At 39.2% G+C, this 15015-nt stretch overlaps 1 long non-coding RNA gene across 1 annotated transcript; it reads right to left on the reverse strand.

The window, feature by feature from the left end:
* Positions 1-10099: 10099 nt before the first annotated feature.
* LOC121719707 lies at positions 10100-11288 on the reverse strand. Its single transcript, XR_006034320.1, has 2 exons — positions 11033-11288; positions 10100-10211 (listed from the first exon to the last, which is right to left on the reverse strand). It is a non-coding gene; the product is annotated as an uncharacterized LOC121719707 (long non-coding RNA).
* Between the last annotated feature and the right edge of the window lie 3727 nt (positions 11289-15015).

Here is a 15015-nt window from a genome sequence, read left to right on the forward strand (position 1 = left end):
AGCTGGATACAGACCTTTACCAGGATTTGAAAGATTCTAGACCTCTGACAGAGTATCGGAACAAGTTACCTAGCAGGACACCTTCGTCATGTCTGCTTGACATGGTATGGCTTGACATCATATATTTATGTCTGTATATGTCTGTATGAATAACTCATATTTCAGTTATTGTTTTTCATCATAGGTTGTGGCATGTCTGGAACAACCGAACGATCAGAACATAAAGGAAGAGCTGGCAGACATCATCAACAGCATGAGGCTCACAGGGAATGACAAGCTTATTGGCTCAAAAATATGTATAATTTCTGATCTGGATACCAATGAGGTCTTGAGTTATGGGGCTTCTCTTTCTCATACTTTTCGCATTGATAAAGAAATAATTCTGCTTCTGTCCTGTGTGCACACATGGCATCATCAGGTGTCATATGCAGTTATGTGCAAAATGAATAACCAACCAATAAACAGCAGGACTCGTATAACTCTCCCTGGATCAACGCGCTGCACTACATATAATGTAATGGACGGTGACATAAAAAATCCCTGTGAACATTGCAAAGATATGTTCCCACTTCAAGGACCTTATCAGGGTAGACCAAAGCATCCCCCAGGCAACTGTGCTGAGGCAGAGGCCATAAGCAAACTGCTAGAAGTTAAAAAGAACATCAACATGTTGAACAAACATTTTAGCATTTTGAGAAAAACAACAGCTGGTCAACTGAAAGCAAAGCTGAGGAATGTGAGATGGCCCAATCCCAATTTGGCCGATTTAGAATGGTCAATATACAGGCCAACTAGACTAAGTGACCAATAACGATTTGACACTTTATTGTAGTAGTGGAAATAATTGCAGTTATGCCTCTTAGTGCGTCAAAAAAAACACACCCTTTCTTCTTTATTACATTGCTCTGGAACTGTTCATCGCAGCGAGATGAAATGTTTATTGCGTGGCAGAGCAGAAGTGGGGCTTTCCAACATGACTACTTGTCTGTACGATCAAGTATGAACATAAAACAAAAATCATGAAAATAAATCAAATTGCATCATATTTACAGTCTATACTTCTCTGCGTTCACCTGCACACCCATTACTCTCGTTTGAATTACTCGCAAACCCGTGATCGCATAGATATGGCAAGCATATCAGATGACACAGGGCTATCCATTGGTACCATGTATGTCGATCATTCTGGCTTATAAAATCAGACGAAGTGACTGCAAAATAACAACGTCATGTACACAAACCAACGCTGCACACCCATTACTCTCGTTTGAATTACTCGTGGACAGTGTTGCCACAGTTACCTTGAAAAAGTAATATGATTACTGATTACTCCTTTAAAAAGTAACTTAGTTACTTTACTGATTACTTGATTTTAAAAGTAACTAAGTTAGATTACAAGTTACTTTATTAGTTACTTTCAGCAGCTGCCGACAACACCCCCACCGCCTCAACATAAAAATGATAACCGGTTTTGCCAATACTCACTATACAGGAAGTGCATTTTAATAGTAATGTCAGCAATGTATAGCAGACATCCCAACCTAACCTACTTAGACATTATTGGACAAACATCTGAATGTCAGTATTTAAGTAGGCCTACACCAAATAAGGAAGGCCTATTGATAGAAATTGTTATAGTAAAATATGTAGATTTTTTCATGTAGCCTTGGCAACTAGCCATCTAGTATAGGCCTGAGTAATATACAAAAGAAATTACACTTGTTAAACTCACCTCAACAAGTCTTTTGCAATCATTTAACCCGCCGTGAGCAATGCTAAAGTCGCAAACAGTGCAGTGTGCAAGATGGCACTGGCATCACTGCTCGTTACTGGCATCACTGCTCGTGGACCCGTGATCGGATAGATATGGCACGCATGTCAGATGAAAGAGGAGACACAGAGCTATCATTTTATACCAAGTACATCCTTCTGGGTTATAAAACAGACAAAGTGACAGCGAAATAATAACTTTATATAGCTGGACTTACCCCACGTTTTTGTCTGTTTTAGTGGCAAAGCATGTTTATAATCCAACGCCATCATGTGTTTCTCTATGGCAAAGCATGTTCATAATCTGGTTTTGAGATCCTAGCAAAATTCCTGCATGGCATCCAATTCAAGGCTCACATTGCATCCCAATTTGTTCAACAAAGAAACCCCTTTTTTGCCTCTACTTTGTTCATGGCAATGCAGTAAAAAGTTGTTGTAGAATCATTATGAGTGCATACACCATAGGCACACACAGGCTAACACTTAAGTCAGGTCAGATCAGTTCATGTCACAAATATGGAGCGCAGAAAGGTCATTTTTCATTCCGAAAATAAAAATGCCATTTATTTCTGTAAGGCGCACACCACATATGTCTGTAAATTGTTCAGCCCCAGAGAATCCCTCCACCATGACAATGATATTGCCAGATTCAGGACAGTCTTGAATTTCCCCTGGGGATCAATAAAGTATCTATCTATCTATCTATCTATCTATCTATCTAGTCTGCTCTACACACACATGCAAGGCAAGTCGATCTGCCAGCTTACAGTGGTGAGATACATTTCAAAATATAAGAATTTTTATAATACGCTTTTTGTATCTTTATTATTTAACATAATAACCTAATGGTGATATAACATAATGGTGATAACAATTGTCGGTATAGGGCCCCCTTGGAATTTTTGCTTGGGGCCCCCACAGACTCTAGAATCGCCTCTGATCACATGAACTCTCCAACTCCACCAACTCCTCTGGTTCTCCCTCTTCCTGCTCCTCAACTCTGTCAATACCTTGATTTGTTTCTCTCACTGCTGTTTTTCTTACTTTCTTGTTTACTGGGGCAAAAAACTACGCTATGTCCCTTCCTCGTTTCATGATAAAATATTTCATATTTTTTTCCCATTCATCCACAAAAGTTACTGCTCTGTTCCTCACTCACACATTTAGGACTTTTTATCTGTGGATGTATCATATCTTATCCTCCTATAGAATACATTGCTCCACTATTGACACAGAAACTTAAATGTAAAGACCTTTTTTGTCCCCTTACGCTTTCAGTTCAGGTTAAGATTGCCCCTTGGTTTTTGACTAGCCTATTCATAATTGAACTTTTAACATCTTGTTCGGATTTTTCTATTTCTCTTCATGTGACTTTCAATTTAATTTTATCTTCTTTTTCCCGTTTTAACCTATGGCTATATTAGTCACTTATGAGTGTGAATTGTACATTTGTGGTGTGCATATGTGCAGTAAAGCCCATATGCATTCATACCAATGCAAACTATTCATCTGATTTATTGGTCAAATAAAAAAGCTTTATAAATCCATTTTGAGCTCAGTTGTCATCTCTCTATCTACATAGGAGTATTACTCTATTGCTCTGTTACATTATGTTCTGTTCATACTAAACTTCCTGTAATACTGAACCATCATCAGCTCTCTCTTTTCTTAAACATGATTGTCCATGATCTCTTGTTAATAGCATACAACATTTTTATTTTCATTGGGTTATCATCAAAGCCTTTTATAATAATGATTTGAATAGCACATACAGTGCAATAGCAGCCTGTTCTTTCCTATATTTAAGTCCAACATTATCCATACCCATATTTCTATTTACAGTGAATTTGTGAATTTAGTGAATTTAACCTAAGTTTAACCCTAGTCAGCCTGTAGAGGGAGCCAGAGTCCACATTAAGAGTCAGCACAGTACCTACTGCATGATTTGACCTCTGACCTGGAGTAGTGGCACATAATGAAACTAATCAGGAAACCATTCATGAAGATCAGTAGTTTATGGAAAACCAGAAATAAGGTGAAATGTAAGAAATGGTGTGGATTTCTTTTTCTTTTTCCCTTGTGGACTGAGGTGGTGGATGTCCAATCTTGGGGCATCTGCTTTATAAATGTGTTCTTAAAGTGTGTAAGGTGTTGTTTGGATGATTAAGTATGTTTATTTGACATCAGCACAATGTCTTTTAGTTTTCAGTATTTGTTTTGTTGTAAATTGCACCGCAATTTCATTGTGTACCTTATGACTTGTGGAAATGCAGGGACTCCGCTCAGCCTGTAGAGGGAACCAGAGTCAGCACAGTGCTGCACACATGTGGTACCTACCATAGACATAATATACATAGACGCCGCATTCACCGCTGCTCCCTACTAGCGCTGACGAGATTTGGAGCCGCCATCTTGGACCGGTCATCCACTCCACTCAGTGTAATCTGTTTGGCCGGTGCAATGAGCTGTCAGCACACTTAATTAATCATATCTCACTGAATACCGAACAGATTTTCACACGGTTTTTTTTGCTGCAAAGGTCATACATGTAGCTATGATACAGGCCACATTGTTCGAAAATACAAAATACAACCAATAGTACGGTAATGTTAAATCTTACTTGTGAAAAGTAAATCCCCCGAGTATGGTCCGCCGATTTGAGCAGGAACATGCTGCACAGTGCTGTCATCTTGTGTTTTCTGCTGCAACGCAATGAGGAGTATGACCGGTCCAAGATGGCGGCCGCATTTCTTGTTTCCAGCAGCCAATGCGGCGTCTATGTATATTATGTCTATGGTACCTACTGCAGGATTTGACCTCTGACCTGGAGTCAGTTGTTGTTAGTGGCTCATAATGAAAATAATCAGGAAACCATTTATGGAAAATAAGTATGAATTGTAAATAGTGGAAAATAAGTATGAATTGTAAAGATTACAAATAAGTCAGATCAGTAGTTTATGGTAAACCAGAAATGAAATGTAAGAAATATTAATAACCTGGCTCTCTCTCTCCCTCTCTCTCCCTCTTCCTGTCACTCTAAACTATCCTATCTGAGTAAAGGCAAGAAGGTTGGAGATCACATGACCCAATGAGGAGCTCTGAGGAGACTTCAGGAGCATGACACTACAGCAGGGGTGGGCAAACTTTTTGGCTCAAGGGCCACATTGGGTTTTGAAAATTGGCCGGCGGGCCGCACAACAACCCCCCCCCCCCCCCCCCCCCCCACGACACACGAATAAAAAAATATTTTTTTATAGCCTATAATTTAGTATGACAAGTATTTGTTTTAAAATATTAATTGCTTAAAAATACTGTTAATTTTATGCTGTTTTACAAATGTATAAATTGTGCACTGTCGCTTTAAGACTGTCGCTTTAATTCACGTTTATTTCTCAATGATCTTCTGTCTGCTCCGCTATGGCTAGTGCTGTACCTACGGCTGGGCCCTCTCACAGTTTTTAAATGGTCAGTAGTGGGAACTACTGTTGCTTTCATGATTTCCTTTTAAAACTTTCTGAAGGAGATATCAATTATCAACAATCACAAGCCAGCTGGAACCTGCGGCTCTCGCTCCCTCTCGTGAATGCAGACGCGTTCCCAATTAAATGGATTGCATAATGTTCACGTTAGATCTGCTGCAAATGAGATAACTAAGAGTTAACTTAGTTTAACATGATGTTTTCTCTATTTAACATGATGTTTTGACATTGACATTGTAAACGTTATCTAAGGAGAGTGAAAAGCAGTTTGCAGTAAAGCTAACCTAAACCAACGTCGTCTCTATCGCAGGAAAAAAATAGCGAGCAGCCTGATAACTAAATGAAATGCTCGGCGGGCCGGATGAAAGTGCTTGGCGGGCCGGATCAGGCCCGCGGGCCGCAGTTTGCCCACCCCTGCACTACAGTATGTCACCAGCAGGGGAAGCCCTTGTCATGCCTAACTTGCAAACTTCAAACAGCAAAGGATTTCTTTTCAAATATATTTCAGTCTGTTGACAAGAAAAATACATTTTTGAGACTTTTGATGTAAAGCCTTTTGGGGGGAAAAGACAAGAAACCTGCACACTTCACAGTAATAGATGGCCATCACCTGCTGCTGTTCTTCTGTTTTTGATGTTTTGATGATCAGACCTACCTATCTATCTATCTATCTACAACATTTTTTGTTTATTCTTCATAGGGTGGTCAATGCATTTTGTAATAATGATTAGAATAGCTATCATATATAGGGTAATAGTACACTGTGCAACATATGTACAGTTAATAATGTAAATCAAATAGGAAAGTAAAAACAAGTATGGCATGTGTGGGCTTAACTGTAAAAGAGTAGGCTAGGCAATAAAGGATGTTTTACTTTAGGTTTCAAATTCCATTTCTCATCCTCAACCTATAAAACCCCACCACCTGCTGAGTGGTCTTCCCCACACTTTTGGGAACCACCTGACAAATCTCTTCCTCTTCTGCATTTCACACTAAATTCCAAGGTAGAGCACTAGCCTCAATAACAAATGCATGTTACATTTACAAATGGTATTTGTTTTCCCCCTTTTTAACTCAATTTTTAGGTGGTGTTGATCTTAAATTGTTTTATCAAATAATATAATTTACATTTTATTTTGTTCACATATTATTTATCACAGTTAAACAAAACAAAAAAATTACCACGTTTCCAGGTGAAATGACTTGTGATGTTTTGGGATGTTAAATGAGTACTATGACATTGTCAGCTAAGTGAATGTAAATTCATGTTTAGCAGTACCAGTTATGTTCAATATATCTTGGCATACTGTGTCAAATTAATTTGATCATTGCATATTCATAATTTCAGAAATTACATCTTTGTTTATGACACCTTAATAATGAGGTGTGAAGTGAGGTGAGCATACCTGTGTAGGGTGTTAGATTAATGGAATGTTCTGATCTGAACAAGGAAACACTAAGCACTGAATGTGGATATACCAGATTACAGCGGCCATGTTCATTGTAGGAAATTTTGATGGAATTTAATTTGCATAATGTCACAACCAGGTGCAGAGAGACAGACAAAAAACCACAGCTGCATGGCTGTCTTGCTTAATGCATTTTGGTCAAAAAGAACAGTGTATCCGTCTGAATGAATAAAACATGATTTGTGACGTAGCCTTGCTGAAAGGATTATTAATTGATTTTTATGCATCACCAGATAATAAGCAACAACTAAAAAATGTGTGTTTTTGGCTCTGGGTCCAAGTTCATTGTTCCAATATAGCTTCAGGCAATCCATGCAAATGTCAGATGAGACACATTGTATGCAATACTATTATAAACAATATTAAAAATTAATATTAAAAACAGCCCCAGCAAGATACCTGATACCTGTCTCAGACATGTGGGAAAACATATTGTGTAATGCTAGTGATGTTGATAGCTTTGTGTGACTAAAAGTGACCTAACATTTCTACATGCCCCAGTCAGCCGCCTGACATTTCCAAAACAGTGCTACTGATGGAAAACCTTTAAAGATTACAAATAATGAAATGAAAAGAAATTAACAAATAGTCAAAAAAGTAAATCAAGAAAGGCTAAATATTCTAATTCCGTAGACGAGCCAGTTGAAGTGGGCTGTCGGGGCTTTGAAGGGCATTGGCTTTGCTTGGCCTTGACAGCTCTTGGAATCACTGTAACATCGAAGAGGGTCGATTGTTGGGATCTTATCAATTTAATGTGATCAGAGTTAAATAGTTTAACATTTTTCACTGGGTGATGAATATGAATACAACATGTCTGTTGGGTAAATGATTAGACTAGCTGCACCTTAAACCTTTAGTGTCCTAATACCCATGCCTGGAAATAATGTAAGACAAAAACTGACGCGTTGTGTTAAAGTTTTTAAGCAAACACTTTTATCTTAAGTGCAACAATCAAAGTGGCATAAAATAAACATTGAAGTAACATTGAAATTAATGCTGAAATTATTTCTTGTCATTGGACCCATCCGTGGTTAATGTAGACACTTCATTATGAGGCACAAGGAAGAAGAAATATGGTGTGAGGTCAGATGGGCACACAACACACAATTGTTGTAATCTGACTCAGAAATATACATTTTTGAGTTCCCTCAACTGTAAACTCATGGGCATGCGCACTGCTCATGTTCATGGACACGCCTACTACGGTACGGGGTTTCCTATCCCTTTCTCCAAGTGCATAGCCTTTTTTCCTCGAGTTTGAGAAGATTGTCGGACTTGAGATTTTCAGGTAGGCTAATTATTGTTATTTCTCTAAATACGATTTCATAGAACACTTTTGTTCAAAGAAACAAAGATAGATTTGGTCGGTGAATTAACCAGAGTCGTATATTTAGTGTATTTCAACCGAATTACTGAAGTTATTAGCGGTTTTTAGTTTGCTAACTTCAGGCACATTTTTGAACGTGATGTTTTATGCAGTCAGTAACTTAAACCGCTAAAACTGTTAAACTTAATTGGATTTATACGTTTTCAAGCGGGATAGAAAGAGCTACGTCTGCTTAACAAGTATTAGTGATAGTGACAGTAGGCTATCGTTTGTGGTGGAGGGAGAGGGAGAGTTCGTGCCTGCGTGTTTGAACTGAAGTGAGGGAGCGATAGGACTCCACTTTAGGTTGTTGATACATACTGGGCATTCAGTATTTAATTTCTTGCTTCACTTTTAATGTCAGTGTTCTGTCATCTGTGAAATACATATCTAAATATACAGTGGGCAGTGCTTCGACTTGGCCAGCTTCACTCGCGGTCCGCGCGTGGGATCACGCGGTATCACGCGACTTTAATTTGTATTTTTCCAGTGAGACGCTGCAACAACCCAAACAACCGGTAGATGGCTCAAGTGAGCAGGGTGTCTCGTAAAAAGAAATGGAGCCTGGAAAACCCTACACAGACTTCACTACAGACTTTAGCAGACTGGTTTAGAAATAATGTAATAGCCAGAAATATGCCTGCCCTGCCCTAATAAAGAAATATTTGGTTAACTGCGAGTGAATCCCGTTTGCAGCCGTAGAGACGCAGGACAAATTAAACATTCTGGTTTTCTCCGAGTGCAACGATGATAGACAGACATCATTTGGACAAAATATAGAGTATTAACCTCCGTTGCTCAGCCAAATGCCTTCCTGTTACGTCCTGTTATCACGGAGTTACAGGCGATAAACGATTTTTGATGGTCACAAGTTTACTTCATTAGGGACTGTTCGTTATTTATTTAAGGGGCTACCGGAGGAGTTTTGGGAGCATTAGTCCAAAAAGACGTGACCCTCCCTCGCCAGCAATACATTTTTCTATGACCCTCCAAAGTGATTATGAAAAAATCACTGTCAACTTTTTCCGGGTTTATCGCCTACTGTATTTTAACGTTTTCACATATTTGGCCATAAGCCGTTTATCATAGGCTATCACGAAACCAAACTACAAAGGAGAACACTTTAACAGGGGGAATTAATGAATCATGCTGAACGCTATTTCGCTACCTTAGAATAATAAGGTTCTATCTGTGTTTTGAGTAGGTACAACCGGGACGATTGAAACGGGGACGAATGAAACATTCCGGTTTTCTCCGAGTGCAAAGATGATAGACAGTCATCAGTTGGACAAAACATGGAGCATATTAACCTCCGTTGCTCAGCCAAATGCCTTCCTGTTACGTCCTGGTATCACGGAGTTACAAGCGATAAACGATTTTTGATGGTCACAAGTTTACTTCATTAGCGGTTTATTTTTTTGGATTATTAAAGAGTGTTTTTCATTTAAAGGTTTGACTTCGTGCTTATTCAGTAGAGCATTTAGTGCTCTCCCCAATCCCAGACGTTCACATTGCATGTTTGTTTGTAATGGATGCAACCGCGAGATAGGCTATGCGTTTGACAATGAGTTCTTAACAGAACCAAGACATATAGCCCACACTCTAAAAAACATTGGGTTAAAAACAACCCAATTTCAACCCAATCACTGGGTAAATAGTGGTCGAGCCCAGCACTGAGTTATAATAGCCCCGAAAATTGGGTTGTTCGGTCAACCCAATGAGTTGGGTTGATAGTCTAACCCAAACATTGGGTTATCGTAACAACACTGTTAGGTTAAACCTACATAATTGTTGGGTAGGCTATCTTATATAACCCAGGATTTATATTATTTTCACTGTCATTTCTGGGTTATGCTGACCTAATTTATGGGTTATTCTAAGTATCTTATTTTTATCCTTAATCCAATCATATTAATTGATAATAATTCAAATAAATGTTTGCAAATCATTAATGTTACAATATAATGTTTTAAAACCCATCCAATGAGCAACAATAGCCATGCAATGAAATAAAACAGTTCGACATTTATTTATTTTGCAGTTTATTTTTTGAACAGATAGCTAGAAAAAGCTTGTGATACTTCCATGAAGGCAGGCAGATTCCACCGTCCGTTTTGGGGATCACACCTGTGAATCAAAGAAAAAAAAAGAGTGCATTAATCACTGTTATTTACAGAACTTTATATCAAGATTTCCATGAACCATTATCATTGAATGATGTTGACAAACATTAAAAATCCACCAGGAGACAAAATATTAGCGCAACACACTCGGAAACCATGACCACCTATGGAGTTGTTATAATTGTAGCTTCTAGTTCTAGATGCTAACGTTACCGGGTAACGTTAGCTAAATGACTGTCTGATGCTACAACCAGAGCCCGTCTTCTTTGCTACAACCAAAAACACCCAGTAAAGTTAAGTTACATGGCTATAATATGAAGCTACCCTGAATCAATTAATAAGATGTTGTTTGCCATTATTATTACTGTACGTGTGGCTTGTGAAGAGACTAACATTACTTCAACTGTGTTGGCTAATATTAGCTGATGTTAGCTGCAACCATAGTCTAGGCTACAACCACCACAAAGCATATTTAATCAGCATTGATGCTAGCTATATGGTCTGCTAATGTTAACCAGCTTGGTATGCTCATTTTAGTATGCTCATTTAGTTTTAGTTGTAAAAGTTCGTTTTGTTTCTGTCAGCAGTTCATACCCAGTGAACAAAGAACTATGTTTTTATGAGTCTGTCTTTGTGTATATTTAACACGAACAGTAATTGTAAGTTAGTACTTCTATACTCTTTGGGCTGAACGAAATTGACAGGCAGAATATCCATTCATATCATGAAGGGTAGAAGCTAGCTTCTACATCTCTGGGTGGACTTTTAAAATCCGTCTGGATAAAACATCCGCCTGGATAAAACAAAAAAGTTAAAGATACATACCTTACGAAATCGCCTGATTTCCATTGCATGCTGACAGCTGGTGGACTGGACGGTTGGAAGAATAACGATGTTTTTTCGAATTCTCAAATAACTATGCAGCTGTGTTAAAGTCACCCAGGTGCTGGGTAGTGTACTCCACGTCGGGTGGGAGAGAGGAGGGGCGCTGTTCTAAACTATCAACCCAACAAGCTGGGTTACAGAAAATAACCCAACATGAGTCAAAACAACCCCACAAAATGCCCTGACAGCCTCAACCCAACGTTTGAGTTGAGAAAATAACCCAGTATTTTTTAGAGTGCAGCAGCAATCTAGGGACTGATCGTTATTTATTGAAGGGGCCACCGGAGGAATTTTGAGTGCTTCAGTTGGAAGTTGCATTACCCTCTCTTGCCTGCTAGAAATTGTTCAATGACCCTCCGACAGAATTGTTAAAAAAGACATGACCCTCCCCTGCCAATTGTCTTCCGCCCGCGCCACAGCCACACACTTTGTGATAACGTTCTTAAATCAATCTTTCCCGTGAGCTTGCATGTTACCAGTCCTTCCTTTTCAAATGTGTTGCGCCTGTTTGCACAATTTCACAAATAATCATATGTGATTAATAGTATGACAAATAATCCCTGTGCACGGGGACCGAAACAATGCATGCCAACTTTTTCCGTGTTTATCACGTATTTTAACTTGGCCGCTGTCTTGCCGTTTTAATGTTTTCCCGTAGAATATCCCATATTTTAATACTCTCATAACAGCCCTGCCATCGGGCCTGTCTCTGTGTTGCCCTGTTGCTACCCCTTGCCCTTCCAACGAAACAGATGTCTTCAAATCATCGTTTTCCTTGCTTGAAGGCGAACTTAGAGTGATGTTAACCTATTTAAGTTTAACGGCGCGATTGTCGTGAGAGCACGATTCATTGGCGCTTGCATGTTCGGCCTTATGTCTACGTGCGCACCTGAGGCTACTCAGCTGCAAGAGAAATAATTTCCCCTCTTTGTATGTTCACTGCAAGTTGGCCTACCATAACTTACCAACTCTGCACTGTAGACTGGCTATTTATATTTTTCTGTGAAATAAGCAAATGTATTTGTTCAACTTTATGAAGCAGAATTACGCATAGGGTACTTGGAACATAATACATTTGACAAAGGACAGATGAATGTTGCTAGTGACAAAATATTAACTTTCAGTGTTTTACGATGTCTTTGTCATGGGGAAGTGTTTTTCCCCATGCATTTATTCTAGGTTACTGTGTTACAGTGGCCGTGAGAGAAGCGGGTTCTGTGTTTCGTTCATGTCAGTGACTGACGCGAGAGAAGCGGGGTCTGTGTTGTGTTGTGTTGCGTTAATTTATTTTCATTGGGCAATACCGTGCCGTGCCGTCCACAACTCTTCAGTTCTGACAAAGCCAAAATTACTCCTTTTGAAACAATGAGTGCAGGAAGCGTTTGTATGGTTATATTGCTTGACGGGGGGGTGTCCCAAGCAGCTTTCAGCCATAAGGCTACTTTGAGAACATTTCAATTCACCCGACACTAATATTCAAAATGTTGAAAACTATTTCGGCATAGCCTATAAAGCAGTTTAATTAAATGGAATGTTAGTTGTAAACAAACGAGCTACTTGGTGAGGCTTGGCCTCACAGATGCGCTCGTGCCTTAGATGGCAGGAAAAATCTTCACGATAGGCCTATTAACTAACCACCCGATTCACGTTGGCTTCCCCCAAAAAATCACACCTTCCCACCTCAGCTTAAAAGAAGTCAAGAGGACTCCTTACTCACAGACCTATTCACAAACCTGCGGTTTTGAAATCCTATGCAGCTACAGGAGCTTCCAATCGCGAGGAAGCAATTTTGCATTGTAGGCATAACTAACATGCAATAACGCCGCCAACAACAACCAAAACTAGGCTAATCATTGTCAACATGTAAATTAAATGTAACATTATTGTGAATCAAATTAAAATGTTCTCTTTTGCAAACGTAGGCATAGTAACAGAATAATTTAATAATGTTACAAAGATACTACATCAATCCGTATGTTTCATTTGGCTACTAGGCTATTTGTTTTGCCTTGATTCATTTAGGCTAGGCCTTTTTATTCAGGGGCCATATTCACAAAGAATTTTAAGGCTAAAAGTAGCTCCTAACTGGCGAATTTAGGAGCAACTCTTAAAAATAATGGGCGTGTCACTCCTAACTTTAGGACTCCTAATTTTTTCACAAAAAGTAATTCACGAAGCATTTTAGACCTAAAAGTAGCACCTAAGTCTGGGACAGCTTAAGTCGAGAGGACTCCTAACTCACTAAGATCTATTCATAAACAGCTTTTTTGTGGCATTTTACGTTGCGATGTTTTGAAATAGCCTATGCGCAACAGGAGCTTCCAATCGCGAGGGAACAATTTTGCATTCATAAAATAACGCCACCAACAACAACCAAAACTACTCATTGTTAACATGTAAATGAAATGTAACGTTTCATTGTGAATCAAATTAAAATGTTCTCCTCTTTGCAAACGTAGCCTAGGGATATGGTGACAGATTCATTTAATAATGTTGCAAAGGTAGGCTACTGCATCAATCCATAGGCCTATGTTTCATTAGGCTACTAAGCTATTTGTTTTGCCTTACTCTTTATTCATTTAGGCTAGGCCTTTTTATTCAGTTATTAATCACCTTCTGTCCTTTGCACTACTTGGGTAGCGCACGCATTCTCCGACCTGTCACCTGTCAGTCATCATCGGAAGAGAGGTGTTTGGAATTCCCGCGTTACAATCGTCAGCCAATCAAGGTGGTCACTTCAGTCAAGCTCGTGCATGAGTAATGACGTCATCCATAGCCACGAAGACTCACTCCTAGTTTAGGAGTTGTCTGAAAGGCTTTGTGAATAACTTTTAAGAGAAAACTCCAATCTAAAATCTTTAAGTGCGATTTAGGAGTAGCCTACTCCTAGTAGTAAGATAAAAGCCTTTGTGAATAGCCTACGGCCCCAGTTATTCATCATCTTCAGTCCTTGTGTAGCGCACGCATTCTGAGACCTGTCACTCATCATCGTAAGGGAGGTGTTTGGAATCATGCCCGCATTACAATCATCAGCCAATCAGCCAATCAAGGTGGTCACGCTTGCCCATTTACCAAAATTAATGGTCGAATATTACTGATGATCATTGTTATTTAAGAACATGCAGTGTGCGTAGGGTACCAAAAACATCTTGCTCGTAAAAAAGCATCATAACGCACATTCTGGCGGGTCTGTTATTTACTGTAGGCTGCGCAAACCACATGCCTTTATTTTGGGCAAGCCTGCATTCATTCATTCATTCAACCTTTATTTATTCTCGGAGGGTCATTGAGGGAAGCCCTCATTTTCAATGAAGCCGAAATTACAGAAGCGAAGCAAAGCGCTCCACAAACAAGACAACATTCGAGGCCTTCTGTTGAAGAATTTTATATAAAGCCTGCGCTGACAGTAATCCCCCTGCCCCTGATAGGCCTACCACAGCTGTGGATAGTGTGGAATGTTCAAGTAATAACACAATCCAATGTGTGTCTCAATTGTCCCCCGCTGACCACCTCACACATTTCTCTAGATTTTGCAACGAACTTACATGACACAATGCCATAAAATATGCCAGTTTTAGGACACAGAATAATGTTTGTAATGATACCAGGTAGGCCAGGTATTGTCTAAGGTGCATGGTGAAGTGAAATTCTTACTTTGGAAAACAAACATTTGCCGATATCATCGCCGATCATCAGAATATTGCAACAGATTCTGTGTTCTGGACTGTAGGTAACTTGTTAAGCCAGTGGTTCTCAAATGTTTATTTCATTCCCCACTTTGATCAAGGGGCATGACTGATGATAGTGGAGATAACGTGTTATCCCGAGGCTTTTGCAAGTCAGCATCTTTGACGGTAGTCTATTAAAAAAATTTCGAATGTCCCAAACGGAGAGCCATACTTTATTGTTTTTAACGATCTCTA

Source organism: Alosa sapidissima, chromosome 9 (genome assembly GCF_018492685.1).
Source record: "Alosa sapidissima isolate fAloSap1 chromosome 9, fAloSap1.pri, whole genome shotgun sequence".
Lineage (NCBI taxonomy): Eukaryota > Metazoa > Chordata > Actinopteri > Clupeiformes > Clupeidae > Alosa > Alosa sapidissima.